The following is a 14,420-nucleotide window of genomic DNA, read 5'->3' as shown; positions in this document are numbered from 1 at the left end:
ACATAAGGTGACTCACCATCTTTCCACCGATATGTAGGAGTGGCATTTTGACACGGAAGAGGAAACAGACTGCGCATAGCAGTAGCTATGCCTCTTATGTACGGTGTTACCGGTGAAGTCGAAGATTCAGCCAATAATCCTGCTTGTTGTTCCATATTTTGGCCATCTTGTGTGGAAACACAACGATACAAAATGCCTCTAAAGTCTGCTACGGAGAGAGTGTATCCCGCTGTTAGTTTGTCTAACGTGTTAAGCCAAAGACTCCCTCCTTCAGGTACAGGTGGGAAAGCAAGGTCAACAATGGCTTGCATGTCTGTGACGGCAAAATGCTTATTTTGAAAGTGGCCCCTAATAGCAGCTTTATGTGTCAACAATGTCTGGTATGCACGCGCGAGGTTGCCATCTGCAAAATGGTCAGACGTGCAAAGGAAGGGGTTAAGAATTTGAGCCGATGTCTTAGAGAGGGCGTGTGAGTACCTCCCTCTCTTGGCACTTGAGTAGGGGGCGTTGGCTTAGTCAAAGTCTGGGCGGGTCGTTTGAATAGTCTCGTGCATGCGCGACAGCCCGTCCTTATCTAATTCGCCTTGCTCCCCCCCTACGTCTCTCCCCGCGGACTACACCGTCACCAATAGCAACACACACACACAAGCACGCTTATGCTCTCAGTAGACACACACAAGCACACGTACACACACACACACACACACACACACACACACACACACACACACACACACACACACACACACACACACACACACACACACACACACACACTCTCCCACGCAACCAGCAACACACACACACACAAGGAAAAAGCTGCACGAAAGCTCTTTCTCTGCGTTTCACTTTACTATAAAACTTCCAGTTACTTTTCTTTATTTACCAAACGTTTAAGTTCACGACTTTTCGAGTGTTGTAAACTCCCTCTTAAACCTTTCATGAAACGTTCTCCTTTTTTCTTTTCTTTTTAAACTCTACCTGCCAATTTCATTGTTGACAACAGTACATTCAATTGATCATTAAACGGTAGCCATTCATCACATTTCCCCCATGCGCCATCACATTCCTGTCTGTCACACTCCGTAGCCATTGTGTCTTTTACCTCAGAATTTTTCGTCCCAGACGAAGGGTCTGGAACCCCTTACCTCAGAATTTTTCGTCCCAGACGAAGGGTCTGGAAACCCTTACCTCAGAATTTTTCGTCCCAGACGAAGGGTCTGGAAACCCTTACCTCAGAATTTTTCGTCCCAGACGAAGGGTCTGGAAACCCTTACTCGTTTAGGCGACGACCAATGACCCAGGGTGAGCTACACCCAACTATTAGTTTATTCGTCAATGAAACTGCCCGTCACGGTAGTCGAGACACAATGACGCAAGATGACCACTTATTTACAGCTTTTTATGTAATGGCGGACAAGGGAGAAATGCAATCAATCCATCAAAATGTCCACTCTCACATCCCCGTCTCGTACAAAACACCTACTCTGTGTCTGGGGTACAAACAGTGTTTGACTTACATACTTCAAGACAGACTCCTAAAGCAGATTTTAGAAAAAGGCTCTGCTTACCTTGTTTTTGTTTGGCCACTAGTGAGTCTGTCCAGAAGAGTGTAAGAGGTGTCCAATTCTCAGCGTGTCGCCCGGACGGGCCCCCAAATTGTTGCATTTTGGACCAGTTGTTCCTCCCAGGGAATTCAAGTCACAATTGTATCTGCGTTGTAAATTCATAAACTCAAGCACCGTTTCGCGCTGAGAGGCGCGTTTGGCGTGCCTGTTCAGTGTTTACAAAGACGCGCTCCTCTTTAACGCTAACGTTAATTAGTTGTGCAAATACCTTTTACAACATTAACAGTTACATATACTATGTACAAACGAACAATTAACTTTCACTTTAATCATACTATCATTGTTGTGTTATTAAACAAAATAAGCAATACTTTTACTTTTGTTGAAATGTTTACACTTTTACAGAATATTTCGTTTTGCACTTTTTTGTATTGGATGTTTATCTTTATTTTTGCACATTTTAAAGAAAAATAAGCAATACTTTTACTTTAGAAATGCTTATACTATTGCAGAATATTAAGATTTGCACTGGATGTTTACTTTTATATTTGCACATTAAAAAGCAAATAAGCTACTTTTAATTGTGTTAAATGTTAAAAGTTTTAATCAATCAATCAATCAATCAATCAATCTTTATTTATATAGCCCTAAATCACAAGTGTCTCAAAGGGCTGCACAAGCCACAACGACATCCTCGGTACAAAGCCCACATAAGGGCAAGGAAAAACTCACCCCAGTGGGACGTCGATGTGAATGACTATGAGAAACCTTGGAGAGGACCGCATATGTGGGTAACCCCCCCCCCCTCTAGGGGAGACCGAAAGCAATGGATGTCGAGTGGGTCTGACATAATATTGTGAGAGTCCAGTCCATAGTGGATCCAACATAATAGTAAGAGTCCAGTCCATAGTGGGGCCAGCAGGACACCATCTCGAGCGGAGACGGGTCAGCAGCGCAGAGATGTTCTCAGCCGATGCACAGGCGAGCGGTCCACCCCGGGTCCCGACTCTGGACAGCCAGCACTTCATCCATGGCCACCGGACCTGTGCCCCCCCCCCCCCCCCCTCAAGGAAAAGGGGAGCAGAGGAGAAAAGAAAAGAAACGGCAGATCAACTGGTCTAACAAGGGGGCTATTTAAAGGCTAGAGTATACAAATGAGTTTTAAGATGGGACTTAAATGCTTCTACTGAGGTAGCATCTCTAATTGTTACCGGGAGGGCATTCCATAGTACTGGAGCCCGAATAGAAAACGCTCTATAGCCCGTAGACTTTTTTTGGGCTCTGGGAATCACTAATAAGCCGGAGTTCTTTGAACGCAAATTTCTTGCCGGGACATATGGTACAATGCAATCGACAAGATAGGACGGAGCTAGACCGTGTAGTATTTTATACGTAAGTAGTAAAACCTTAAAGTCACATCTTAAGTGCACAGGAAGCCAGTGCAGGTGAGCCAGTATAGGCGTAATATGATCAAACTTTCTTGTTCTTGTCAAAAATGTTTACATTGTTACAGAATATTTTGTCATGTTGTTGTCAATGTTGACTGAGTGGCCATACTTTTTTTTTTTGTAAATAAAAGTCATGCCTTTTGAAAAAACTGGCCTACATTTATTTTTTCATCTTCATTTTAAATAAAAAAATAATCGGTAAAAGGAAAAATAATGTATAGATTAATCGGAAAAATAATGTATAGATTAACCGATTAATCGAAAAAATAATCTATAGATTAATCGATAGAAAAATAATCGTTAGCTGCAGCCTTAAACAAAAACTTACTTGGCATGGAACTATGGTAGCATGAAGATAAACAGAGGTAGCAGGGGTGTCAGAAGTAGCATGGTATGATAGGATAATGTCACCAGGACGATCAGCAGAAACAGACAGGCTTAAATAGCAGTGACATGATTAGTGACAGGTGTGCGAGTGCAAAGCGTGAGACAGGTGCGTGACATGACAGGTGAAAACTAATGGGTTGCTATGGTGACAAAACAAACAAGAGTGCACAAAGAGTCCAAAAACAAAACCGAACATGACTAAAACAAAAACATGATCAACAGACATGACAGTATAGAGCAAAAAAGCAAGACTCAGCAGTGGGTTTGGGGACTACTTATCACATATTGGCCTGTAGGAGGGAAGTTGCTACTCCCAAACAAGCCTCCGAAACAGCTGATGCATCAGTCTTGGTGCTTAAATGGTAAATGGGTTATACTATGTATAATTCCACATTCACCCATTCACACATTCGCTGCCATGCAAAACCCTAACTACGACCCATCAGGAGCAAGGGTGAAGTGTCTTGCCCAAGGACACAACAGACGTGACTAGGATGATGGAAGCCGGGGATCAAATCAGGAACCCTCAGGTTGCTGGCAAGACCGCTCTACCAATCAAATCATGCCGTCCGTAAAGCCGTGCTGAAGGCATCGTGCTGGTGCAAAATAAAATGGTATGTATTTAGTTGCATATGATTGGATGACAAGGAGAGAAACAGTTTTCTACAAATGTTCCTAATTGAAATGTTTACCTTTAACATCAAATCCCCACAGCTTCTGCAATCTTGCTGATTCAGGTGAGAAACAGTTTTTGCAGCCCACTTGTTTTCTTTGCCTCTCATCCTCGAGAAGTTCCTAATTATTATTCAAAATGCATTGACAGAACACAATATATTCTCCTCACATAAAAAAAGACAAAGCATTAAAAACTGTAAACCTTAGTTTTTACAGTTAAACTTTCACAAGCTGTTACCTCCAATTTCCTAGGATTTTCCGCTTATGGTCGTGTTCTTTTCCCAAGGGATCAGTTATCATAATTGCCTTTCTGACATGCTGACAACATGTACATTTTTTTACTCAATTCATGTTATTCCATCCCAGCCTGACATACTTATTTTATGAAGATTAACCGACTGTATCAGGTCAGCAGAAATGCGAGAAATTGATCTAAGGATCCAGTGAGCGCCTACATTTTTCAGACAAACCCATCGCCCTTCCATTGAAAATGTCCACTGAAAAACAAATGCCAAATTATTGTGATGTTTGGCAATATTGCTAGCTAATAAATATTGCTTTTTTTAAGTGGTTGAAATCATCCAAAAAATAGACTTCCAGCGACCACAGCACTCACTTGATAAATGATAAATAATGATAAATGGGTTATACTTGTATAGCGCTTTTCTACCTTCAAGGTACTCAAAGCGCTTTGACACTACTTCCACATTTACCCATTCACACACACATTCACACACTGATGGAGGGAGCTGCCATGCACCCATCAGCACCCATCAGGAGCAAGGGTGAAGTGTCTTGCTCAGGACACAACGGACATGACGAGGTTGGTACTAGGTGGGGATTGAACCAGGGACCCTCGGGTCGCGCACGGCCATTCTCCCACTGCGCCACGCCGTGAATGGGAACCTTTAAAAAAAGAACACATGGGTACTCTAGGGATGATTAAAGATATTCATTGAACATATAATTTTGTATCCAGCAATGCCTGATGTAGTTTCACAGGGATGAAAATGTGCAAACAAAATTTGCAAAAACAAAGAAAAAAAACAATTATTACCAGGAAAAATCTATTGTTTTTTGACAATATGTTTAATTGTAACTAGGGATGTCCCGATCCAGGTTTTTGCACTTCCGATCCGATACCGATACTGACCGATACCGATACTGACCGATACTGGCCTATCCGAGCATGTATTAAAGTTTAAAGTTATTTAGCCTACTTAGTTGTCAGAATCATGTTGAAAAGGGTTTTAGTACTCTTGATAACAACTAGCCAGCTGAATTAGGGGAGTTTGAATAATACACAATGGTTGGTAACAAGAAACTGACCTGTTTATTCAAGGATAAACACAAAATATACACAATTATACATGACAAACAGAAATGGCATCATTGAAACTAGGGCTGGGCAATATGGCCTTTTTTTAATATTGCGATATTTCAAGGCCATATTGCGATACACGATATATATCTCGATATTTTGCCTCAGCCTTGAATGAACACTTGATGCATATAATCACATCAGTATGATGATTCTATGTGTTTTGATTGATTGATTGAGACTTTTATTAGTAGGTTGCACAGTGAAGTAAATATTCCGTAAAATTGACCACTAAATGGTAACACCCGAATAAGTTTTTCAACTTGTTTAAGTCGGGGTCCACTTAAATTGATTCATGATACAGATATATACTATCAGATTATAAATAAAGTTGATTTGATTTGATTTGATATATACTACCATCATAAAACAGTCATCACACAAGATAATCACATTGAATTATTTACATTATTTATAATCCAGGGTTTGGAGGGGGGCGCTGGATGTAAGTGTCAAAAAGACAGCCAAAAGAGTTTGATATGAGAATAAATCGAAAGTTAAAATATAGGGTAGAAATGCACCCATTTGCAGGAAATGTAGTCTTGATTTTCAAATTTTTCTTTCAAGGCTTGCATGTCTACATTAAAACATTCTTCTTCATACTGCATTAATATATGCTACTTTTAAACTTTCATGCAGAGAAAGAAATCACAACTAAAAAAATCACAAATATTTTCATACGGTGTTGATGTGGACATTTTTGCCTCGGCATTTTGATGGTGTGGACGTGTGGCACCGAACGGAGATAAGCGTCTCGACAGACGTTACAATATTTGAACAATGATGACGAAAACTGTTTTCTCTGTCGTGTCCGTGTGTCGAAAATTGTTATGCGCTTATTTTTTTATTTGATTTTGTGCGTGGCATATAATTGCTATGCGCAGAGGACGTTTGAGCAGTGCGCAATTACACAAGCGCGCACCTTAGAGAGAACGTTGGTCACACGGCTGCGCTAGCATCACAGCTAATGTTAGCCATGCTGCTACCTCTCTGCTGGGAGAGGACGTATACGTATGTGACGTATGACGTGACAGTATGTGACGTGTGTAAGAAGGTGCGCTTGCTGTCTGTGAGAGGGAGACACAGGAAAGAGTGAGAGGAGCCTGTCGTGTAATGCCAGCAGCTAAAAGCAACTGCATGAGAATCCACAGACCCGTGGATGTGTTGAAGGTGTGCTGGAAAATGCGGAACGGAAATAAGGGAGCAGCAGAAAAGTGGAATGTATTATTTAAATAGGTGCGTTGGAAAACACGGAGCAGAGTTTTTTTTTTAACTGGATCTGGATCGACATTTTCCCATGCCTTGCCGATACGCATTTTTTGGCAAATATCGGCGGCCGATCCGATCCAAATATCGGATCGGGACATCCCTAATTGTAACCACATCATCTTACATCATAGCTATGCCACTCTGTCCCATCCAGTGTACGGAAAGATGTGTTGTACAGTTTATATGGCCACCAGCCACCACCCTTCCTTAACCCTGTGCAGCCCATAACATTTTAACTGAAAACACAACATTAATGTTAACATTTGTAAATTGATTTGTTTTTTTAGGCAATGTAAGCCAAATGATCAAAAGGTCAGAAGTTTGTAATGGAATAAACCAAAATTCCATCATGCACATAAACAGGTGTAGCCAAACAGGTCAGAACTTACAGATACAGACATAAAACGCAAACCCATTGTCAATATCAAGCGTCATTCCAAGCGAGTAAAACCTGGAGGAAATTGCTGATCTTGTTTTGATGATCATCGCATGTCCACAAATTGCAGAAGCATGGAATTAATCGAAAAGTGATCTGCCTTCACTTTTGGACTTTGTCACCCTTCAGGTACAATACAGGAGCTGTCCTTCTGCAGTCAACATTCAAAAAGGACATTTAAGGAAATAGACATTTTAGCAAGATATTACCATACATGTTTAATGCCTATTCTCACCCTTTATTATAAACCTTTCAACGTATCACTCGCGGCTTAATCGTTGACTTTTATGATGCCCGTCTGGGTATTTGCCCTCAGACAGTGTGTTTCTATCTGTGCTCCATCTTGCAAATCTCAAACAATAAACACACAAAAACATATCTTTTGGTAAAACATACCAATAATCGGTCATCTATTTGCATGAATGTTTGCTGTCGAATTTTGCTTTACACACGTGCTGCTTGGAGTCAGGCACGATTCGTCATAGTTTGGCTGAGCAGGCACAGTCTTTGTGTGAATTGAAATTAATATTCCTGTTTAAACGATGATTAAAAGGAAACTGTAAGCTACCATTGTTTGCGTCAATGGGAACTTCCTCACGCTGTATTTGTATACAATCGGTTAAATCGATTAAAATTGATTATAAAAACAGTTGGCGATTAATTTAGTCATCGATTCGTTGGATCTACGCTATGTGCATGCGCAGAGGCTACTTTTTTATTTTTATTTTTATAAACCTTTATTTATAAACTGCAACATTTACAAACAGCTGAGAAACAATAATCAAAATAAGTATGGTGCCAGTATGCTGTTTTTCCCCCCAATAAAATACTGGAAAGGATAGAAATGTAGCTTGTCTCTTTTATCCGATTATTAATTGATTAATCAAAGTAATAATCGACAGATTAATCGATTATCAAATTAGTTGTTAGTTGCAGCCCTAATATCAAATATGGATTGCTGTTTAACCGCTCACTGAAAACAAGTTGACTAATCGAACATTTTATGATTAAGTTTGTCAAATCCTTGTTTCCTTATGGCCGCTGCATGACTTGCTTCATTTCAAAATCAACTTTAAGGCCAATGTCATCCATCAGCTCTGCAGGCAAATATAAGCAAAGAGCAAAACCATTCAGCGCTGGGGTCACCCTGCCAAGAAGAAAAAGCTCAGTAAAGGCTTTTTTAAATTCCAAAGGCAAGGGAAACGGGGAAAAATGCAAAGGGTGGACTCTCGCTATTTGGCGACAAAAACAATCCTTGAATGCAAAGTAGCTAAAGAGAATTTGGGGAGGAAAACGCCCCCCAAAAGTAGGAAATGAAATCAATGATAACATCTACTAGTTTATTGTTGGCGTCATTCAGCATCCTTGTTAATGCATTTAATCTTAGACTCCCTCTTCTCTGTCTTGTATTAGAGATCTGTCTAATGTCAGAGCGGTCACATTGTGACGTTGTAATCCTTGCTCACATGCAGACACCGTTTGTTTCTGCAAAGCCATGTTTTCCGCATGCTGGCAACATGATGACTAACTCCAAGTGGACTTTATCTGTCTCACGACATCAAATGGATTCTTGAAAAGCATAACCCATGTTATCTGGATATATATCATGATAGCAGCTTTGTTCCACACAAAAGGGTTGCATGCAGTCAACGCTGACTAATACGACCATTGCTCACTTAATTGTGTGCGCCCTGCCTGCTAATACTTGCATGTAAGACCTAATCCCGTATTACTGTGGCTATGTTAAGTGCAAGCATTTGCCTGTCACACACTTCCAGGAGCTGCTGCCATGCATAGCATATCTGCTCGATAAGCCTGAACGACATCTTGTGTTTATGAAGAATTTAAAGGTGAGCATTGGTTTAGGACTGTGACTGCCTGCCCAGCTGCTTGCCTTTGCAAGACAATCCGATAAAGAGATCGCCTTTTCCGATGCAGTACGTGTGTGGTCTATACGATGCCACTTCTTACGCAATGGCTGGCCCTAGTTCTAAATCGCTCATGAAATCGCTAATGAAATGTAAACACAGGATGCGCTGTGTTGCCTATGGCTGCATACACATCATAAAACATAAGCATTCCATTGCTGTACGCTCTTCACAGTCTTATTTTACCGAATAAGGATATATATTCCTGGGACGTGCCAAATGGAGTGGAAGGTAGCTTTTCAGGTCAGTGTCTGGCTAAGTATGGGTTTACCACTCTCTCTCGAGTACTAATCCCCTGACTAACTACAAATGAGGATTTTAGCAGGGACACAAGCAGTGCGTGACTTAGTGTGCATCCTCTCAGAAATACCCAACCAACCACCAACAACTTTCTCAAGTAAAGTAGTTTTTGTAAAAAAGACTTTTATGTAAATACACACAATTTTTTTTTCTATAAGAGGGCGATTATTTTATTAGAAATACATTATACAAAGACATGTATACAGTGTCCTGTAATTAGGGTGAACAGGTGATGTGAAAAAAACAGACTAATAAAACCATGAAATAAATGTAAATATTTTCCCAATAAACTTTCTTATATATTTTCTATATTGTATTTTATTATTTACCTGAGTAAAAATCACTAAATCTGGAAGAAGATGAGGGTGTGGCTTGCTGGCTGGTCTGCTTGTAGCAATGTTGCCAAAATAATGTTTGCAGAGACATTGTTTTTTAACAAGTAGAATATGCAGTCTTTTCAATGTTTTGAATATAAGCGTGACATCATTGTTTTTGATAATCAGTCTATAAATAGAAAAAAGAGGCACCGCTTAATATATATATATATATATATATATATTTTTTTTTTTTAATTAGGACAGTACATGTTAATCAATGTGTCAGCAAAAAGACATAGACACTATGGACACAATAGACGAACAAGAACACCACAAGTACAAATAATCTGAGTTTTAAGATAGAGAGTCCAGAAAAAATAGCGTCAAAACGACAGCTATTGCACTCATCCTTGGTCCCTGGAATTTCAGATAAAACGGGGCTGATCATACAAAGTACATTGTCATGGATAGATAGTGCTGCTCCTGATTCAAATACAGTAGAAAATAAGAAATGTTGCATTTATTTTATCACAGCAAATAAGAGACCAATAAGTATTTGATAACGTTTTTATGAAAGTGAATTATTCACTTTTTTCTTGTAAAGCATACAAATTTAGGTCAATTTAAATTGTTGCAGCCCTATTTGATATTAACCTTACCATTGCTTGACCACTATGATCCTTCATGTGTCATGTGTCATTTTTGGACATGCTTGCACATTTGCTTGCACATATTCTACCCTTGACATATTATCTTTCACATCCCATTCCCACATATTATTTATACACCCTGTGTCTGCATAATACACACACACACACACACACACACACACACACACACACACACACACACACACACACACACACACACACACACACACGCACACGCACACGCACACGCACACGCACACACTCGATGTGCTATCATCTGTTTCGCATGGATGATGCTTCAGAATAGTGCACACACAATAAAGAATATGTCTGTATGAGGGCAATTTTCTTCCCCAGGAAACAAAATACAAGATAAAATTAACAGTAAAAATATTTGTTCCTATAAAAGCAAAGTTCCCTGAGCATTGATCTGATTGCATATTCAATAGATACATTTAAAAAAATTAAAGGGACTGTTTGCAACATTTATGCAGATGCCTTGCGACCAATACGGTCAGAGTATATTTAGCAATGATGTGCGATGACCTTCAAACCAGGTAAGACATTGACACTTTTGTAGTTTTTTAAAAATCTTAATTTGATATGCTCTAATCGCTGTCAATACATGTTCCTCATTAAGATGATAAAAACAAGAAGGGAGTAATTACCTTCCATAAACAATGTTAAAATAAGTAGAACATTTGGAGTCTCTTTTTTACCTTTAACTGTATTTGTATTATAAGCAGCACTTTCTGTGCTTCATTACAATGTTCTTTGGATCAGGGGTGCTTGTGGCAAGTTGAACTTTTATTCAGAATCAGCTACTTTCACAACAGCTGACGTGACTATCTTCTCATTGATTGTGCGTTAAACTGTATTGAAGCTGAGCGTCCATTGACTTTAACGGGGGAGCATAGAGTGGGTTGTTCCACTGCAGCCAAACAAGACCGTCATTTTGTCCAGTGACATCAGATGCTCAGCGTTTCTGGAAGTGTATGGTAGGTGGGCTTGGGCTCTGCTGGCCTGGACGTTGAGCTTCTGAATCATGATTGGATAAGTGTGAGGCTGAATCCCTTTTTGATCGACAGCAAAATGAGCGAATCGTCGACCTTGAAATATAAACCACTGCTTTCATTCTATTGTTCTGAGTTCATCAGGATAATTTTACAATCCTTTAAGTGATGTTTTTCCCTGTAAAATGTAACATCTATAAATCTTTTATCTGTTGGAGACTGTACTAGTGTTTAGAGAGTAGCTGAAAATGAGCTACCACTACTTGAAAAGTCCAGTTTAGAGAAGCATTTGATCTTGGATAAACAGTATAATCCTCCATATTGGCAGCCAAATTCATTCATTCAGCAGAGTATTAAAACAGCGTTCTTGCATCTGACAAAGAAGAAAACACAAACGCTGGCTCCCTTGCTGATGAAACACGGTAGCAGCATATATTTGTAGTTTGATTACCAAGAATAATGATGTCAAACTTACATTAAAACATTAAACATACTTTGTAGTCTACAGCAGTTTTTCAACCACTGTGCCGTGGCACACTAGTGTGTCGTGAGATATTGTTTGGTGTGTCGTGGGAGATTATGTATGTTCACCTAATTGGGTTAAAAATATTTTTTGCAAACGAGTAATTATAATCTGCAAATGTGCTGGGCTCGGCAGAGTAACCATGTATTACTCTTCCATATCAGTAGGTGGCAGCAGGTAGCTAATTGCTTTGTAGATGTCGGGAACGACGACGATGGTTTGCAGGTAAAAAGGTATCTAATGCTTAAACCAAAAATAAACAAAAGGCGAGTACCGCTAAGAAAAGGCATTGAAGCTTAGGGATGGCTATGCAAAAACGAAGCTAAAACTGAACTGGCTGCAAAGTAAACAGAAACATAATGCTGGACGACAGCAAAGACTTACATCGTGTGGAGCAGACGGCGTCCACAAAGTACATCCGTACATGACATGACAATCAACACCAAAATAGGAACACAAGACAAGAACTATAACACTACACACAGGAAAACACCAAAAAACTCAAAATAAGTCACGGTGTGATGTGACAGTACACCTACTTTGAGACAAGAGCTATAGTGATGCATGGTTGGTTATGGTTTGAATTCATATCCAACAATTGCAAAAACGACATTTTACTGTCAATATCGGCTGCTGAGTTCCATTTTTTAATGTTTTCTGCTGGTGGTGTGCCTCAGGATTTTTTCAATTAAAAAAATGTGCCTTGGCTCAGAAAAGGTTGAAAAATACTGTTCTACATAGTACAAACTAGAAATTAATGGTGTGAAAATGTCTCAGCAAACATTATTTTGGTGAAAATGTGACTAGCAGACCAGCCAGTAAGGCACGCACGCATCCTCTTCTTCCTCTATAGGGCTCGAAAGTGCACGTAATTTGGCAAAGCAATGTGGGGTTGCAATAGCCATTTTTGTTGGCCAAAAGCTGTTTGGCTTCACTGTACCTGCAGTAATGTGAGAGAGAGCAACAAACTAGATTAAAATAGATCGTACAACATAAACAAAATCAAGTGACCGTACCCTATTCCGAATACCTGGAAAAAATCTGTTAAATTGGTGGAATTAATCCTTATGAGCACATCCAATGGACAAGAGATTTTAATAAGCTGCCGCCATTGTCGAAGCCAAACTTGTACAAAAAATCATCAACGGAGTCAGTTTTTGTAGCGGTGAAGCAAAATTCGTTTAAGGCTCATTGTCCTCCGTTCAAATTTGCATAATCTGTGACTTTTATTTTCCATGTGTCCGAGATGGAGTGAGGGTGCCAAGCCTCATTTCACAGGCAAAAAACAACAACATTACTACTTTGAAATACTTTGATTTCTGTGGTACTGCTTCGAAAATAATACTCATTCATTTTTGTGCTGACTCAGGACTAAACATAAACAGACATAATGCTTTTTTTCCAAAATACTGTACCCGCAGCTGGTTGACTAACCTACTAAGCGCTATGTGTGAAACACAATAAAACATGTTTTCATTCAAACTTACTAGTCTGAAAATGTTGTGGAACACATCAACGTTAAAAGTGATGTTTGATCGTCTCACGGCTGCTATCCAGGCTATTAGCGATCTCTTTATTAGCTCATTAATCCAAGTTCCTTGGCTTTGCTTTCATGCTGAAAATCTTTACAGTGCACCTGTTGAATATTATCAGATTTTTGATGATCAAATGGCACCGATCAGACTATTTTGTATTATAGTACAGTGATTCTCAAACTGTGGTATGATTAGGGATGATGTTTGATAAGAAATTATCGAGTTCGAGCCCATTATCGAATCTTCTTATCGAACCGTTTCCTTATCGATTCTCTTATCGAATCCAGCTAGGTTGTTGTATATGGAAAAAAACACAATATTTGGTTTAACAAGAGCTCACTTTTATTTTATAAGAAAAAAATACAATAAAATAAATAAATAAATATTGACTGTTACCCCCCTAAAAAAATAAAATAAATACATATTGACTGTTGTTACCCAAAGTATATTAAGTGGGATTTTTCAGGAAAACAAATATATACAGTAACACAAAAACAACCTGTCTCTGTGATCACTATAGCTGCCTTGAGGCGTTTTTTCCGGTCCATTATTTTTGCTGCTTGTGTGACATCACAGAAAATGACGTAGCTCAGTCTAATGACTGAGCTACGTCATTTCCTGTGATGTCCCACAGGGCATTTCTTGTGGGACGGGATTCGTTCCCAGGAATTCGAATAAAGAACCAACTCTTTTTCTTTACTATAGTGGCCTCGATAACGGGAACCGGTTCTCAAAAAGGGATTCTAGTACATGGAATCGGTTCTTTTCTTATCGAACGGTTCTTTTCTTATCGAACAACCGGGAGAACCGGTTTCAAACATCATCCCTAGGTATGATGCGTGTACCGCTAGTGGTGCGCGGGCTCCATCTAGTGGTACATCAAATAATTACTTAATGAAATATCTAAACACTGTGTTACTGCTCAAACTGTGCATAATGTTACAGTGGCCAAAACATTAAATTGTATATTTGACTTTGTCGTCATTATTC

The sequence above is a fragment of the Nerophis lumbriciformis genome, linkage group LG01, assembly GCF_033978685.3.
Source record: "Nerophis lumbriciformis linkage group LG01, RoL_Nlum_v2.1, whole genome shotgun sequence".
NCBI lineage: Eukaryota > Metazoa > Chordata > Actinopteri > Syngnathiformes > Syngnathidae > Nerophis > Nerophis lumbriciformis.
This window is presented reverse-complemented; position numbering follows the sequence as displayed.